We start from the raw sequence: 18,705 nt of genomic DNA, 5'->3' as shown, positions 1-18,705 counted from the left end.
ATAATTATGATTAGGTATAGCAAGTCATCTGACAGACCCTCAGTTCCTATTCATAATAAGGATTTGGGATTACAGAGCCCTTTACTTCTGCTGTAAAGTCAGCAGCTGAGGTTCATGATAACGGAAGTGTTATGTCAAAGCTTCTGATATTTGTGCTGAGGAGAAGGATGTTATGAACAGTTGTGTTCTTCTGACTTGCTTACTTTCTCTAGCAGGAGAAAAGGTGCATGAAAAGTGAAAGGACGAGAGATGTGGTAGGCTATGCTAGTGGCCAAGTTAGAATCTCTGGGGGTTGACTGGCGTCTTGAACTCCAGATGCTTATCTGTCCTCCAGTGTAATTAGGCTGTACCCCAAGCCACCAGATTCTGCTCCTGTTTGCAGCCACTTTTCTCCTGATTCCCTGTTTCAGAAGATCTGGTAATCCAAACTACATGTACATGTGATAACGAGTTGTGAACTGTCATGGCATATATCCCTGTATTGTACTCCTATTTTACCTTAAGTCACATTGAGACTTTTTTTGTATAAAGCGGCTAACAAATGTAGATGATGATGACAATAATAAATGTTTTGTTGAGTGCATCTATTGCATAGTCTTGTGTGATATAAAAAAACATCAAGTGAAGTAGCCCCTGTGTGCACATGCATGGGATGGACACAAGTGACGTTGTTAGCTGCCTGCACAGGGTGAGCTTACTTATCCAGATGACAACATACATTTGTAAAGTGGGTGCATAAGTAATATAAAACAAGGCATCTTGACACGTTTCGAATTAGTCCAGTCTCCGTTATGGATTCCTGTTACACCAGCTGCTGGATGGGTAGGTGAATTCACTCTCTTGGCTTAATGAAGATAACAATTGTTTTCTAAATTGGATTTCATACACACAACATACAAACCCTTGGGCTGTGCACTCTCTCTTAGCTAAATCTACCTCACAGCATTGTTATGTGGATAAAATGGGGAAATAGAGAGCCATGTACACCACATTTAGCTCCTAGGAGGAGAGGTGGGATATAAATGTAATAAAATAAAAAACATAATTAAATATATATTAAGTGACACTTCTTCAAAGATTGGCTTAAATGAAAACCGATTTTAATACGAACATGCTAAATTTGATGCTTTTAAAAATTCACAACCCTCAGTCAAATGCACCTGAATTAAAACCTGTCTTTCTATGAGGAAAAAAAAACTTATTTCTGAGATCAAATGTAAGTATGCTAAAATAATAATGTATTTATTATTGCAGCAAATTATGAATATAGGTCTCTTTTAACTAAACAGCATGGATATTTACTTTCTATTCCATGGAGAAAACTGTTTGCTTAGTAATTACTAACCTCACTTTGAGAATATTCTTGACACTTAACGCATAATCCCATACACCTAACTGTTTAGGATTGTGGCCCTTGTTTTCAAGTAAGTAACTGATCTTGTTTGTGTCCTTGCACAAATATGGAGAGCCAGACTAATATCTGCTAACTTCAGAGTTTGACTTCCTTGCTGGTAAGCAGATACAGGTAACATAACACTTAATTTTATCAAACAAGGTTTGTGTTAGTTGTTTTTCATAGAAACCAGTTAATATGCACTCTTAGTTAAGAAATGCATGGAGATTTAAGTCCATATTTAAGTTAACAGTTTGTCATGGTGATTTTAATTAAACCAATTTGAACTTTATTTTTTAGAAATCTTCCTTTAGCTTCCCAGCTGTGGTTCTACTATGGATATATATTCTCCTTGGCATGTTGCCTATATGAAATGCATCCAGGTGGTTTGTGTGGATGGCAAGACAAGGAAATGATTAACGATGATGAAGCAGAAAGGATGTAGAGGGTTTCAGGGGTTTTAAGGTAGTTATCTTTAATTGTACCTGAAATCCATCAGTTAGACAGATATTTATGAAGGGAGATTAGAGGCTTGCCAATGAGGCAAGGAAAGAGAGAAGCTTGTGAACGGATGTGTTCTGAAAACTAATCTTTTTGTGTGCATGTGTTAGGAAAGAGGTAGACTTGGATGGTCTTGAACCTTGACCTGAACATCTGTTAATCTCGGAAGCATGGAGGCAGGGGTATCCTCAGACTTCTATGCTGCAGGATGAGTAGCGGTGTTACTGGTATTTCATGCAGTGCCCCAGTTGATCATTTGTTGATGGTCAGGTAGGATCTTCCCTACTACAATCAGTTTGAAAACTGAATATATGATTTCCCCCTCTAGTCTTAAGATCTATAAAAGCTGTGGCAAAACATGTATAGATGTAACTTTTTCTGTTTTTGGTGGGTGTATTGAAGAGTTGAATTCAGATGATAGGGTTCCCCTGTGTACTAAGAAATAAAATTCCTTTCCATTCCCTTTTTAGCTATACTGACCAACTGGACAATACACACCACTCAGCTCTTATGGTCGTAATCAGTTGCTGTGGCACAAACAGTATTATTATCTTTGTGTCCTGTTTTTGACTTGCCACTGTGAGATGCCAGGATACTGGACTAGCTGGACTCTAGTTCTAGATGGACTCTTAAGTTCTTATTTTTATGCATTGTGTTTCTACACTTGGCAAAGATGTGTCTCGCCTTCCCTGTTCCTCACTAAAGTATGTGGAATATGCAAATAGCAGTCAACCAGTTCCTTAACCCGTTAAGTTGGTGTAGTTGTACTGACTGAAAAATGTCTGTTAAACCAGCTGGAGTTTAGCTGAGGATATTCAGTCAGCTTTGTGTTTTACACCTTTGTTTCGTTAAAATAAATATGATTTCACACAGGCCGTAACTTAGATTGGAGATTTCCTAATTACCAAAGTATGTGCCTGCTCCAGTTTTGCAATTCCCCACCTCTCGCAGCAGTGAAATGTAACTCCTGCTTTCTTTGCTTTCTCAGCTTTGAATTTTAAAAGAAAGGACACAGAAAGCACAGAGTGTTTTTCCCCCCCGTTTGTTTTGTTTGTTGTTTTTTCTGTGTGAGGGGAATTGAATAGGCTCCCCAAAAAAGCGAGTGTGTGAATTGCACTTCAGTTGGATGGCTAATTGGTTAGAAGAATATGTGGGCTCCCACTCTCTCCATGCCCAAAATGCTATCAAAGCTTTCACCAGTTTGAAAAAACAGGGTTTATTCTTCAAATGGCCTCTGTTGCATTGATCACCCCAAGCATTTAGCAGTCGTGAATTAAACTCTATAAATCATGAGTTAAACAGTACGTTCTGTCATCTTGTTGGGTTTCTAAGTCTTGATCATGCTGTGTTTGCTCAGATCATGCATCCATTTTATTTCTGCAATACTGAGAACTAGCAACTTATTACCATTTTTTTCTTCGAATGAAAACAGATACAAAAGAAATAACATTTTTCAGCAGTTTTGAGCATTAAAAATGCAAAACACTAGAGAGTGCATTAAAAATTACTTTACAGCATCACAATGGCTTGATAAACAAAATAGAAAATTTAGGGTGATCTGTTTTTTGGACTAATACTAGGTCTATGGATTACTCTCATAAGCATAAAAGTGGCTTGGGTTTTAGAAGCTAGCTGTCTTTTGGCTAGAGGAGGGTTAACATTTATTTGAATGGAATACTGCACTTACAGTACACATCTTGCAATCCTGTTTGCAAGCTGCAATAATTATTAAAAACAAACCATCAAGGTAATTCATGGTGTGTATTGTGAAACAAAAAGTCTAGAATCGGCATGTTGTGTTGGTGCCTGTCAGTCTCTTTTCCAAACAGCAGGAGGAGTCAGTCCTGTACAGAGGGCTAATTTCCTACACGGTTTTCAGCTGATTTTAGTTTAGTGGACTAGAGTCTGCAATTTTAAGATGTTGCTGTGGAAAGAATATATCAGCAGATTCCCCCCCCCCATCTTATAACAAGTAATGATGTGGGCAGGTGGGTGGAACAATCTTTGTCAGAAATGACCCTTGATAGTGGATAGCTTAAAGCTGACCTTAATATTAATGTACCTATGAGGCTGCTGAGTTGCCTGTACTGGCATTCCTTGGGGTTGGATTATGCAGCATCTGAATGCTAACTTGAACCACAGGCAGCAGTTATGCTGGTGTGCAGACCTTTCATGCATACGGGCCAGCCCACAAGGCACTGTACCAGCTCCATGGACTGAACTTATTGCAGGTCTCTGCTTTGGGGTTGTAACATTTTAAATCAGCCCTTTAGATGTGACCTCGCTGCCAAAGCTACCAATGGCTTTGTTTTTGAACAAGACATAAAATTTGTACTTGGTCTCTCACCTGATTGTATTTTGTAGGCCTGACCTCATGTATATTGCTCTCAGCTGTTGGAGAATGTATAAAAAAATAACAGGCTGTGAAAGGGTTGATGCACACAATCAGGTTTGTACCATGAGCAAGTTCCATTATTATTATTATTTATTAACTTTCTAACCCACCCTTCATCCCAGAAGGAGCCCAGGGTGGCCAACAAAGGACAAAACTCTAAAAATAAAAGCATCTTAAACACATAACATTTCTAAAAATCTTAAAAATAAAACATTTGAAAAGCATGTTTTTAAAAAAATCTTAAAGCAATTTCAACACAGATGCAGAATGTGATAAGGTCTCTACTTAAAAGACTTGTTGAAAGAGGAAGGTCTTCAGTAGGTACCAAAAAGATAACATAGGTGGCGCCTGTCTGATATTTAAGGGGAGTGCATTCCAAAGGGTAGGTGCCACAACACTAAAGGCCCACTTCCTATGTTGTGTGGAATGAACCTCCTGATAAGATGGTATCTGTAGGAGGCCCTTACCTGCAGGACACAGTGATCAACTGGGTAATATAAGGGGTAAGATGCTATTTCAGACTTCCTGGTCCCAAGCTGTACAGGGCTTTGTATAGCAAAACCAGCACCTGGAATTTGGCCCAGTAGCTAATGGGCAGCCAATTCAACACTGCAATTCTTTCAGCAATGGGGTAACATGTTGGTGATATTCTCCCCCAGTGAGCAGTTGGCCCAGCCCGAGAGCACTCCCGCACCTTCCGGACCAACCTTAAGGGTAGCCCCACATAAAGTGCATTACAGTAATCTAGGCTTTAGGTTACTGTGCGTGGACCAATAGTGGTCAGGCTGTCTTGGTCCAGAAACAGCCACAGCTTGTCTTATCAGTCAAAGCTGGTAAGAGGCACTCCTAGACACTGAAATCACTTGGGCCTCTAGTGACAAAAAATGGATCCGGGAGCACCCCCAGACTATGAAACTGCTCTTTTAGAGGGAGTACGACTCCATCCAAAGCAGGCAATTGACCAGTTATCTGGACTTGGGAACCACCTACCCACAGCACCTCCATCTTGCTAGGATTCAAAGTCAGTTTATTGGCCCTCATCCAGCCCACCATCAAGTCCAGGCACTGATCCAGGACTTGCACAGCCTCTCTCGATTCAGATGTCAGGGCCGGGTGCCGGGGTCAGCCAGGTCGGGCCTTGGCTGAGGGCCCCTGCAGCCCAGAGGGGCTCCTCCTTAGGGTGGGAGGGTAGCACTCCCATTCTGTGATCCATGGCAGTGTCAGCTTCCAACCCTGCCACAGATCACTGAGAGGGAGCTCCCAGTCACCTCCACCCCATATAGTTAGCGTGGGCCTTGCATGCCCTACCTCTAGCAATCCTGTAAATGATGTGTGCGCTGTGCACGCATACCTGCCATTAGCTAAGGTGGCAGCGGAGGCTTCCCTAAGGGGTTGATGCTTTGTGTCATGCTAGGCCAGTTGGGCTGGCCTTCACTAATTTATGTGTGGAGTTGCATTTCTGTCACTTTTGTAGCTCTCTTGAAAATTACAGTTTCAAAAGTGTCAATTGATAATGACGTCAGAAATTTTTACATGTTTATGACTGTATAGGACATAATAACAACAATAATATTAATAATAATAGCAATATAATAATGTGTGGATATCTGGGTACAGTATGAACACGATGGCTTTGGAATGGTTAAGTGGGGGATGGACAACGTTATAAAGATACAGACCATCCTTGGTGGGGTCCAGGGATTATCACATTAATCTAGATAGTTTGCTATGCTTTGAGACAATATCTCTTTAAACCAACCTTGTAAATAAGCCCATAAAAGTTATTAGCATGCAGAAATTTTTACCGGTCTGCTGGAGGATGGCAGAGGAGGGACAAAAGTCTTATTTCTATGCAGGGCATCTGGAAAGGCAAATTCCTCTAGTAGCATGCTTGCTTTTTTTTTTTACTGGCTGTACAGGAAGGATGGAGTGCTCCCACCCTTCGCCCGTCAGCCTTCTCACTCCTATATACAAATTTCCTGGTTGCATATTATAGTAGGTTAGTGCTTAAATAACTTGGCAGCTGTGTCTTGTAGCAATGCCATGGGTGATGTGATCGTTTAAATGGAATGCTGGTGCAGACAAGCCCTCAGATTTGTGAATGAGACACAGAGCAAAGAAATAGGAAACATATGAAAACCCCTAATCTATTTATGCTTATTAACAGTCTCCATTTTCAGTAGCTTGATGCCTTTGTACTAATGTTTGGAAATGAAGCTCCATTTTAAGATGAAATGTATTGAGTCGGAATCGTGACTCAGCAACAAGAGCCATCTTAAATAGTCACTGTTCGTTCTTTGGCAGCATTTAAAATATAGGGGCTCAGTTTGCTATGGCAAAGGTTAGCCTGTCCTCAACTCATGATGTGATCTTTCTGACAGCAGCCAGCTTCTTTCTGTGTCTTCTATATGTGTAACATTATGAAGATTTTAAAAAAACGATGCTACTCAGCCTGCGTTGAGATCGCTTGTCGGAATGGAAACTTGGATGGGTTGGTCATTGGACTGGATCTGACTCAAAAAATATCCTGGGAGCAAGAGAGCACCATTTTCACTGAGTCACAGTGCAGCTTGCAGCTGCCCATTAAAGCTGTTTGGAAGCAGGAGCTCATTCTTAGCGTGCTACAATGTAGAGGGCTGCTGCTCCCAGTGTGCGGGGAAAATTGAGCTGAGGTGGTGGCTATTGCTACTACTATAACGTTTTAAAATCAACAATCTGTTTTGGATGGCACCATGCAGCCTTTGGTTCTTCTTAAACTCCCCTTCTCATTATGCATCAGAAGTGAGGTGGGGGCTAAACCACTGCACTAGTTTGCTCAGCTATTGTTCACAGTGATTATGAATAGCAGAATGTATGAACCCTTTCGGATTATTATTCGTCATCTGAAAAATAATTTTCTGTGCATGTTGTTGAAGAATAGTCCTGGCTGATCTCAATTTATTTAGTTTTCTTAAAAAAAAAAAAAACCTTACACATTAATTCAGATATATATCCTGCCCCATTCCAAGGGTTCAAGGTGTTGAATAGCGATTTAGTAGCTCTGTGCCCCTTAAAGGGTTCTTACAAAAAAGAAGAGGAAAATTTGTTTACCACATAAATGCAGCCAGGAGAAGGAGGGATGATGTTTCTTTTTTAAGCCACACAAATTTATTGGGGGATGAGGCTCCAGATGTTGTTGGACTCAAGTTCACATAAATGCCAGCCAGGATGGTCTGGTCAGGGATTACGAGAGTGGTAGTCCAGCACATCTGGAGGGCCACAAGTTCCCTCACCCAGCTATACATGGAGAGTGTTTTGTTCCTTTGATAGGGAGGAAGGCAGCAGAAGAGACTTGTAAGGCAGTGCAAAAATAGATATGTTAATGGTCTCATTGTCTGTCTCTCCTCCTTCTTCAGACTTTCCTACATGGTGACCCACTCTTAGGGTCAGTCCAGCTGATCTAAGAATTGGTGCTTGATTGAGTCTTCATCTGCGTTCATCCTGTGCAACTTGAAATCAAGTCTCCTGAAACTTGTTTTCCTCTTCAAAGCAGGCACAGGGGGATGTCAACTTTGAGCTGAGCAGTGGTGTTTCTGTGTGTATTAACTCTTTCCGCTGCATCCCATTTTCCAGGTCTGAATTGTTCCCCCAACAGAAAACACACAGACACTTACCTTTATGATAGAAGATACAAATCAGCAGTACTGTATATCATTTCTCTTTTGGCCCAAAGTTGATAGCATAGAAAATGGCATCTCTGCTGCCTTTAGTCATTTTTCATCAGGGATGGTAGAAAGCAGTGTTCTTGATTTTATTTATTTTTTAAAATATTTCTATCCCGCCCTTCTACCCTAAAATAGGGCACTCAGGGCAGCTACAATAAAATCGCACACGTATATAATAAAATACACAATAAAACATTAAAAATTACAGTAAATTAAAATGTATAAAATACTATTAAAATACACGAAATGCATTATACATACACATACGAACATAAAATGTATATATGTGCATACACATATAAGAAGGTGAGAGTAAAAGAACTTAAAAGATAAAAATAAAAGATAAAAAACTTAAAACAGTGTCAGGCTGACCCATCAGTCCCAACCAAAGGCTCTCCAGAACAAAATCGTTTTTACAAGTTTCCGGAAGACTGTCAGGCAGGGAGCAAAGTGGGCTTGTTGGGGCAGGGAATTCCAAAGTCTGGGAGCCACAATTGAAAAGGCTCTCTCCCGCGTGCCTGACAATCTAACTTCTTTAATTCCAGGCACGCAGAGGAGACCAGAGGTGGATGATCTTAAATCCAGGCTAGGAACATAAGGGTGCGAGTGGTCCCTTGAGTACACTGGTCCAAGGCCATTTAGGGCTTAAAGGTCAAAACCAGCACTTTGAATTGGGTTCAGAAACAAATTGGGAGCCAGTGGAGTCGATAAGGCACAGGGGTGATATGCTCCCTGCGCTGTGCTCCAGTTAACATTCTGGCTGCTGCATTTTGGACCAACTGTAGTTTCTGAATCATTTTCAAAGGCAGCCCCACGTAGTGTGCATTACAATAATCGAGCCTCGATGTCACCAATGCATGTGTCACCATGGCCAAGTCAGCTGCTTCCAGGAACGGACACAGCTGGTAGACCATTTTGAGATGGCCAAAAGCACCCCTGGCTACCGCAGCCACCTGATATTCCAGCAGCAGGGCAGGATCCAGAAGAACTCCCAGACTGCGGACCTGCTCTTTCAAGGGGAGTGCAACCCCATCCAGAACAGGTTGCAACCCTATCCCTGGGGCAGTTTTTTCCTTGGCCAGCAAAACTTCCGTCTTGTCTGGATTAAGTTTCACTTTGTTCGCCCACATCCAGCCCTTCACAGCCTCCAGGCACCGGTTTAGCAGTCCCACCTTGCCATCAGATGGAAGGGAGAGATAGAGTTGAGTGTCATCAGCATATTGATGACATTGCACTCCAAATCTCCGGATGACTTCTCCCAGTGGTTTCATATAAATGTTAAAGAGCATGGGAGACAGAATGGAACCCTGAGGTACCCCATAGGCCAATGGCCAGGGGGTCGAGCAGTAGTCTCCCAGCACCACTTTCTGGGTCCTGTCCATTAGGTAGGAACGGAGCAAATGTAGAACAGTGCCTCCTAGGCCCATCCCAGCGAGACGGCTCAGAAGGATACCATGATTGATGGTATCAAAGGCCGCTGAGAGGTCCAGCAGCACCAACAGAGATGCTCTCCCCCTGTCCAATGCCTGGAGTAGGTCATCAAGCAGGGCAACCAGAGCAGTCTGTGTCCCATGACCAGACCTGGAGCCTGATTGAAAAGGGTCTAGATAATGCGATTCATCCAGGAAAACTTGGAGTTGAGCCGCCACCACCCTCTCAATCACCTTGACAAGAAAGGGGAGATTAGAGACTGGCTGGAAGTTATTAAGATCCGCAGGATCTAGTGAAGGCTTTTTTAACAAAGGTCTAATCACAGCCTCCTTCAACAATGTTGGCATGAGCCTTCCCTTAGGGAGGTGTTAATCGGATATGTCAACCAACCAGCTACTCCCAATCTGGCAGATTTAATTAGCCAGGATGGGGAAGGATCAAGTGAACAGGTAGTGGCCCTCATTTCTCCCAGAATCCTGTCCACATCCTCAGGTTTTACAAGCTGAAAAGTATCCATGGAAAAATGACCAGAGGAGCAACAGGGACATCTGGCACAACTGTAATTAACGAGGAGTCCAGGTCAATCCGAATGCGAGCAATTTTATCTGCGAAGTGCCTCGCAAACATTTCACAGCGAGCAACTGATGGTTCAGAGTCTGCTGTCAGGCCAGATCTCCAAAGACCCCGGACCACCCAAAAAAGCATCGCCGGATGGCACTGGGCAGACACAATGGTGGCAGAGAAGTAAGCTTTTTTCGCCACCAGCACCACCGCATGGTAGGCTCAAAATGAGCTCTAACCAGTGTTTGGTCAAAGACAGATTAAGTTTTTCTCCATCATCGTTCTAGCCGTTGTCCCTGTTGTTTCATCAGGCCCAAGGTTTGAGTAAACCAAGGTGTGTTACGGGCCTTCCCTGATGGGAGAGGGCACTTTGGAGCTATAGGGTCCACCGCCCGGATCACTTCTGTGACCTCCCACTTGCTCCAGAAGTCCTCTCATCCAAAGAAATACTCCTCTACCCATAGGACCACCAGTTAGTTTTGGGGCTGCTGGAACTCATCATGGAATTGGTCATGCCAGCATCATTGTACTAGCACCACAGGCAGCAGCTTCAGTAGACAGGCCCAACCCAGTGCCGAGCAGTCCCAGACATGATGCCACAGGACTTCAGGTGGGGGACAGGCTACAGCTCTTTGCCAATGCCTGGACAACCTCCACATTTGACTGATCCTCGATACTGTCCTGAAGGGGTAGTCCCTGGAATTCAGTACCATTCCAGCAGACAGTTGGCGGTCAGTGCCTCTATCACACAACCCGGAAAAACTGCAGAGAACACTAGACACCATAACTCATCTCATCGATATAGGCTCCATAGAAACGGTACCAGAGCATCAGTGATCCTCTGGGGTCTTCTCTGTGTTCTTCATTGTACCCAAATGCAATGGTGACTTCCGCACCATCTCGGACTTGAAATTCCTGAACTGTTTCATTCAGACCAGGAAATTCAAGATGGAGACTCTCCTGTCAATCGTGGGAGCAATTCAACCAGGGGATTTCCTGGCATCCATAGATCTCACGGAAGCGTACCTGCACATCTCAATTTTACCCTGGAATCACTGCTTCCTCTGCTTTGCCAATGGTCAGCATCAGTATCAATACAAGGCCATGCCATTCAGTCTCTCTTCTGCCCCTCGTGTGCTCCCTAAGCTTGCAGTGGGGCATCATTATGCATGTGGGGGGTACATGTATACTATCTGGTTGACATTCTGGTATGGGCGTCATCTGCTCAGGGGGCACAGCGGGACTTGGCAACCACTATCAGCTGCCTGGAGGACCACGAGTTCATTATCAACAAAGCCAAGAGCCATCTGTTACCCACTCGGTGTCTCCAACATCTGGGGGTAGTGATAGATACAGCTCAGAACAAGCTGTTCCTTTCGGAGGACCGAAGATCCAAGATTCAGGCTCAGCTTTTAACCTGTCTGCGTAGCAATCGGGGGTCTCTAATGGACCTGGCCAGGCTACAAGTTTCCATGATAGCAGCCATTGACTCAGTCCCCTGGGCGCTTTTCACACATGGGCTCTGTAGTGGCTCCTGCTGCCCTATCAGGACCAAATCACTCATCACTGGACGGGCTCCATTCCAGTCCCCAAGAAAGTGAAGGACTCCCTATTGTGATGGGATTACCAACCCACCCTGTTGAAAGGGCTCTCACTCAGGAACCACTCAGCCATAGTCATCACCACAGACACCAGCCTCTCAGGGTGGGGTACAACATGTCTCAGCACTTCACTCAGGGAAATGGAACAGTCAGGAACACAGCTGGCTGGAACTCAGGGCCATCTGGCTGGCACCCCAGGAATACCTACCCATTCTTCCCCAGACTCATGTCTTGATTTGGACCAATAATATCATGGTCAAGGCACACATGAATTGTCAGGGGGGCACAAAATCAGGGCCTTTACAGGAGGAGATTAATCTTCAGTTCTGGTGGGAGGAACAGCATCTGGTGTTCATGTCAACCATCCATGTGAAGGGGACTCTGAACACACAGGCTGATTGGCTGAGCAGGGAACAGATACACCAAGGCGAATGGGCACTTCACAGAGAGGTATTCCTGCAAATCTCACAGAGATGGGGCCTTCTGTGTGTAGATCTTTTTGCCTCTGAGAGGAATGTGCAATTGGACAAGTACATGTCTCAGTTCTGGGAGGCCCAGGCCCAGGATGTGGATGCACCTGGCCTCAGGGTCTTCTGTATGCCTTCCTGTCCTTGCTACTCCTGACCCTGCACAGGGTGAGGGCTCTGCAAGCCTAGGCAGTGGTAGTAGCTCCTTGCTGGCCTAGGTGACTGTGATTCTCCAACCTGGTGAATCTAGGTTCCTCTCCCCCCCCCCCGGCGACTCCTCTCGAGGTGGGATTTGCTCTGTCAGGGTCCCATCATCCTGATCTGGACTGGCTACATCTCTATGCCTGGAGATTGAGAGACAGTCAGTGAGGGAGAAAGACCTATCTGACAGAGTTATCAACATCATATTGGCCTCATGCAAGATCTCCACACAGAGGATCTATGAGCTCACAGGGAAGGCCTTCAACAGGTGGTGCAGACACAGTTACTGGACCAGGAGTGTCAGGTTAATGTCATCGCAGACTTCCTTCAGGATGGACTGGAACAGGGGCTGGTTCCCAACACTTTGACATGGCAAGCAACAGCATTGGAAAGCGAACCCCCACTCTCCGTTTGGAGGCCATTCCGTAGAGAGTCATCATAAGGTAAAATGCTTCCTCAGCAGGACTACGCTAACAGGTATTCACAAGGTAAGTGTAGTTTGGACAGGAATCCCTCCCTGGGATATAATTTTGCTTTTGAACATTCTGGATGAGGATGTCCTCCTCACTTTAAGGAAAGATAAATGTTGGTCGTACCTGTGATAAATTCATTTTCTTCAGTGGTAGGAGGATGTTGTATTCACACTATTTCTGGAGGCTTCTGCAGTTCTGTTTAGGAAGCTTATAAGCAGGAGGATATTTTCTCCTTCTCTTTTTCTGTGTTACCTGTAGTTTCTTTTCGGTCTCTTTACATCCTGATGGGTGCTGTCTCCCACAGAGGGGCATACTAACAAGCATGAATTTGCATAGTCCTGCTTTCTAATGCAAGTGGGGGAGGAGCAACCCAAATAAGGATATTCTTCCACTTCAGAAAAAGAACTTATAGGTAAGTTCCTTTTTCAGATTGATTTCAGAAAGATTTGTTTTAAAGAGCATTTGATTTCAGAGTGAGATACCGTCTCCTTCCACCCCATATTTAACGTCAGAGAAAACAATAAAGGAATGTTCCATTTTTTGTATCACTCTTGTTCTCAGTATCTCTGTTCTTCATTATTCTTTTTATACTGATCGCATATTCCTCTTTCACCAAACGACTTTCTCTTTTCCAATACCACCCCTTCTCTCCATAGTCTCCTCCTCCCCTCATTACTGTAACTGTCATCTCTTATAGTGAATGCAGACAACTTCACTCCCCCCCCCCTTCAGTTTGTTTTAAGACAAATCTCTTATTCTGGCAGGAAAAATACCTTCTGAACACATTGCATGCTGCTTCTGTTTCTCAAAAAACTAAAGTCTCCCAAGTCTTAAACTCCACCCATATACTTTAGCTATACTGCACCAACACAGGAAGCAGCCGAATTACTTCTGAGCCAAGCTAAGCAGGCCAACAAGGCTCTTGGCTCAGGGTTGCTGCTTTGCACATAGGAAGTTAGGAAGCTCACAAGCAATAGTGCCTCTTGTTTGAATGTTTTGGATGTTGACAGAAAAAAAGAAGACTATCTAGAAAGAGGCAACCCACCACTTCAGCTCCCCATACTGTCACTTATGCAGGTAATTGCATGGGACAGTTAATTTTAAAAACAACCCTGAAATTCAAAAATTTGCCACCCCTGAATGGCACCTCAAATTTGCTGCCTGAAACTTCCACCTCACCTTGTTTCATGGTAGGATGCCATATAGTCCAGCATGGTCCAAAGGGCTGCCTGAATTCTGAGATCCTCTTATGAGATCCCTCTCCGAGCACCAGCACCTTCTGAATTAAATTGGTGATGACCAGAAAATAGGACATATTGTGTGATGGCACTCCAGAAAGTATTTTATCATTTCTGCAGCAGACAGATGCCTTTTTTATTTATCTAGGATTTTTTTTTATCTGCTTCTGTTGACAATTCTTGCTACTTTTTCCTTTTATGTCTATTGCTGCTTTAGTGGTTTATTATAATTTTGATGTGTTAATGTATTATTTTTTTACTGTTGTGAGCCCCTCTGGGTGGGCTCATTTGAGCTCAAAGATGGAGTGTAAAATTTTCTGCATGAATAAAATATGTTGCATTAAGCTTGCAAAAGCTGAATAGATCTACATCTGATTAGGTGTCTGGATGGGAGGCCAACTGGGAACCTCGTGTATGGCACATTCAGCTCCATGGAAAAAGGCAGGAAAAATGTAATAAATAGGACTCACTGTCTTTAATCTCAATTTCCAGACAGCATGCACCTAGACATCTCTGCTCTGCTGCTCCCCCACCCTTCAACAGCAACAGCCTCGGTCCAGCTTAGCCACTGCTTCCCATCACTTACTGTCTTCTGGGCCCCCATTTCCCTCTCAGCTGATCTCACCTTTCAATACCTGCACCACAGCTGCCCTACAAAAGCTGTGCTGTAGCGGGATAGAGCCCCAAAGAAGAGACAGAATATAGGTGACAGGCAGCTGTTTAAACCTTTGGGGACATGCACATGTACTAAAATTGGAATAATACAGAGAAGATTAGCATGGGCCCTGCACAAGGATGACACGCATATTTGTGAAGTGTTCCATATTTTTCTTCCCTCTTCTCCCTGGCATTTTAGCATGTGTTTTTAAATTGCCTTTAAAAAATGTTAAATTGTGTTTTTAAATTGTTTTTTGTGTTTTTAAATTTGTATATTTGTTTTTATTGTTTTTAATTGCTGTAAATTGCCCAGAGAGCTTCAGCTATGGGGCGGCATATCAATCAATCAATCAATCAATCATGTTATTTGCTTTCACATGCTGTACGACCAGGCCTGCCTCTCCCTACCCAGTATGCATGTATAGGAGATGCTTTTTATTTATTTATTTTTAAACAGCCCTTCACCTTTCTTGCCACTGAATAGAAAGCAGAAAACCAGCCAGTCATTTATTTTTCTCATTTGTTGATTATGACTAGCAATGTAAGGCCCATTGGTGAATGGCATCACTGGTGTTTGCATTTGGATAGGTGTTTCCATGTTCTTCAGGACAGAGGGAGCAATGCTAGTTATAGCTTGTACAGTAGGGCCCCACTCATACCGCAGGTTAGGTTCCAGCCCCTGCCAAAAAGTGAAAACCGCCGAAAAGCGGATCAGCTGTAGTGCAGGGGTCTGCAACCTAACCCGCTTATCGGGCCAGAGGAGGAGAAGATCGGCTGTAGCGTGCTACAGCTGATCTTCCCAGGCACGATCAGCAGGAGTGTGGGAGTCTGGTTGCCCTGGAGATGGAGAAGATCAGGTGTAGTGTGCTACAGCTGATCTTTCCCTCCTCTGGCGCGATCAGCAGGAGTGTGGGAGTCTGATTGCCCCTGAGGAGGAGAAGATCAGCTGTAGCGCGCTACACCTGATCTTCTCCGTCTCCGGGGTGACCAGACTCCCTCACTCCTGCTGATTGTGCCTGGGAAGATCAGCTGTAGCATGCTGCACCTGATCTTCTCCGTGTCCGGGGCGACCAGACTCCCTCACTCCTGCTGATTGTGCCTGGGAAGATCAGCTGTAGCATGCTACACCTGATCTTCTCCGTGTCCGGGGCGACCAGACTCCCTCACTCCTGCTGATTGTGCCTGGGAAGATCAGCTGTAGCATGCTACACCTGATCTTCTCCGTGTCCGGGGCGACCAGACTCCCTCACTCCTGCTGATTGTGCCTGGGAAGATCAGCTGTAGTGCGCTACAGCTGATCTTCTCTTCCGGCGAGATCAGCTGAAGCGCGGGGAGCTCTGGCCCCCCCTCCAGCTGATCACCCTGCTGGCGCAGTATTAGCGGAATGCCGAGAAGCGGGGCCCTACTGTACTAGAAATTAAGATCTGTTGAGCTGAAGACTTGGGCAAGAACTAGATGGTATGAAGGACTAGTGGCTGCTGTCGAAAACACCAGTACCACATCTCATTCTCTCTGGGAACATCTAAGAAGGCAAACATGCATGATGGCAAGTGACAGCCAGTGGTGTGGAATGGGGGCAGAGAGAACATGATGATGCCATGTGCGTTAGTAATGTGTTAGTATTACTACACATTGCCAGGTAAAAGGGAGGATGAGATCCAAGGCTCTTGTTTTCGGTGGCAGTTATATGCCTGCTGTAAGGTGTAGTGTGGGACTTGGAAGTGCAATCCTGTACATGTTTACTCAAGTAAGTCCCATTGAGCTCAGTGGGACTTAATGTCCACATAAATATGTGTAGGATTAAAGCCTAAATCTGGAAATCTTTTTCATTTTAACTCTGCAGAAACAAATATCAATTTCTGAGGGGAATTCATCTGTGTGCTCTTGCTGAAATAAGTAAAATCTGATTACTTTGTTTCAGGCCCTGGGTTTAGAATATCATTCTAGCCTGAATAGTTAACACTTATGCCCGTGATGCCATGTTATAACATAGTTATATCCAGAAAATTTGGTATCAAGTTTGTTCTTTCTTTCTCCCCTTCCATACTTAATTGGCTCTGTCAGGGAGCCAGATATATATAACAAAAAACTGTAGATCCGGTGGCTAGGATCCAAGGGCTTTTCTGGGTCAAGGAAATAGATTTATTTGCTTCCAAAATTCTACCCTGCCAGCTAGCCCACAAATGGTTTATGGTGGGTTGCAATTTATGAAAATAAAATATGTGGTGTGCAATATAATCAATTTCAACAAGACTACCTAAAACACAAACCAAACAAACTTTATCAGCAAACCTCTCCACAAAATAAAATGACTAACATATGTATGTGTGGGCAGCCAGGCTGGTAAAAATGTGGTTAGAAGTGGTAGGAATGGAACTCTGATTAGCAGCCAACATGTATCTTTGAATGGAGCAAAAACTCGGGCTGATAATACTGGCTCCTGTTGTACGCTGAGATGCAGGAAAGGCTCTTTGGCCTTCTTCTCTCAAGTGTGTCTTAGAGTTCCTCCTCTGAGCCTGTGTTGCTGTTTTTACTGTGTGGTAGGGGGTTAAAGAGTCCTTTGTAGCTCCAGTTGTAATGGGAAGAACAGATGAGGTACTGGGACTAAATGATAGAACTGAACCAAATGAGAAGTTTTTGGGGATTGCATTCAATCCCAGGGCTACCAGTTTCCTACCCTTACACTAGGACATCTGGATTGTTTTCCTATCTGTAAGAAAAAGTGGGGGGTTGGGTGCCATGCTGCTTTATTTATTTATTGAATTTATTCATCACCCATCTGGCTGGCTGTCCAGCCACTCTGGGCGATGTACAAAATAGGCATACAATACCTAGGCATTAAAAATCCAAAAACAATGAAGATAAAAGCTAGCCCACCCCAAAAGCCTGCCTGAAGAGCCAGGTCTTCAAGGCCCGGTGGAAACTCATCATGGAAGGGGCATGGCGGAGATCATTTGGGAAGGAGTTCCACAGGGTGGGGGCCACAACTGAAAAAGCCCTCTCTCTAGTCCTCACCAGTTTGGCTGTTTTGACTGATGGGATGGAGAGAAGGTCTTTTGAGGCTGATCTTGTTGGGCGGCGTAACTGATGATGCTGGAGGCGCTCCTTTAGATAGACTGGGCCGAAACCGTATAGGGATTTAAAGGTCAAAACCAACACCTTGAATTGGGCCCGGTAAGCAACTGGTAACCAGTGCAACTGTTTTAGCAGTGGAGTGATATGATCTTGCCGGTGGCTGCCTTTAATCAGGTGCGCCGCTGCGTTCTGTACCAGTTGCAGCTTCCGGACCGTTTTCAAGGGTAGCCCCACGTAGAGCGCATTATAGTAGTCTGGGCGAGATGAGACCAGGGCATGTACCACCAATGGGAGCAGATGATTGGGAAGGTAAGGGCGTAGCCTGCGTATCAGATGGAGTTGATACAGTGCTGCCTGGCTCATAGCCGAAACCTGAGCTTCCATGGACAGTTGAGAGTCAAGAATGACCCGAAGGCTACGTACCTGGTCTTTCAGGGGCAATTGTACCCCATTGAGCACCAGGTCCAAATCCCCTAACCTTCCCTTGTCTCCCATGAACAGAACCTCGGTTTTGTCAGGGTTCAGCTTCAGCTTATTCCTTCCCATCCAGCCACTCACCGACTCCAGGCACTTGGACAGGGTTTCTACAGCCAACCTCGGTGAAGATTTAAATGAGAGATAGAGCTGCGTGTCATCCGCATATTGGTGACACTGCAGCCCAAATCTGATGATAGTCCCCAGCGGCTTTATATAGATGTTAAATAGCATCGGGGAGAGGATGGAGCCCTGTGGCACCCCGCAAGTGAGAGGCCAAGGGTCCGAAACCTCATCCCCCAATGCTACTCTTTGGTGCCTATCAGAGAGGAAGGAACGGAACCACTGCAATACAGAGCCCCCCATGCCTAATCCCTCCAGGCAATCCAGAAGGATACCGTGGTCAACGGTATCACAAGCCGCTGAGAGGTCCAGGAGGACGAGGAAGGTGCACTCACCCCTACCATTTCTTCTTCCACCAATGGCGAATGATGCTATTGAACACTCAGTGCTGAGGCCCCAGGATATAGAATG

General features: G+C 44.5%; 1 protein-coding gene and 1 non-coding gene across 5 annotated transcripts in view; both read left to right on the top strand.

Moving 5' to 3' along the window:
• Positions 1-18,705, top strand: part of MECP2 (methyl-CpG binding protein 2) — an 88,282-nt gene that overhangs the window by 30,283 nt on the left and 39,294 nt on the right. The gene's annotated exons all lie outside the window — the stretch shown is intronic.
• On the top strand, positions 14,684-14,795 carry LOC133382635 (U6 spliceosomal RNA). The gene has a single exon (XR_009762023.1). It is a non-coding gene; the product is annotated as a U6 spliceosomal RNA (small nuclear RNA).

Source organism: Rhineura floridana, chromosome 3 (genome assembly GCF_030035675.1).
Source record: "Rhineura floridana isolate rRhiFlo1 chromosome 3, rRhiFlo1.hap2, whole genome shotgun sequence".
NCBI classification, from domain to species: Eukaryota; Metazoa; Chordata; class Lepidosauria; order Squamata; family Rhineuridae; genus Rhineura; species Rhineura floridana.
Note: the sequence above shows the minus strand (reverse complement) of the source record. Positions and strands in the feature narration are given on the sequence as shown.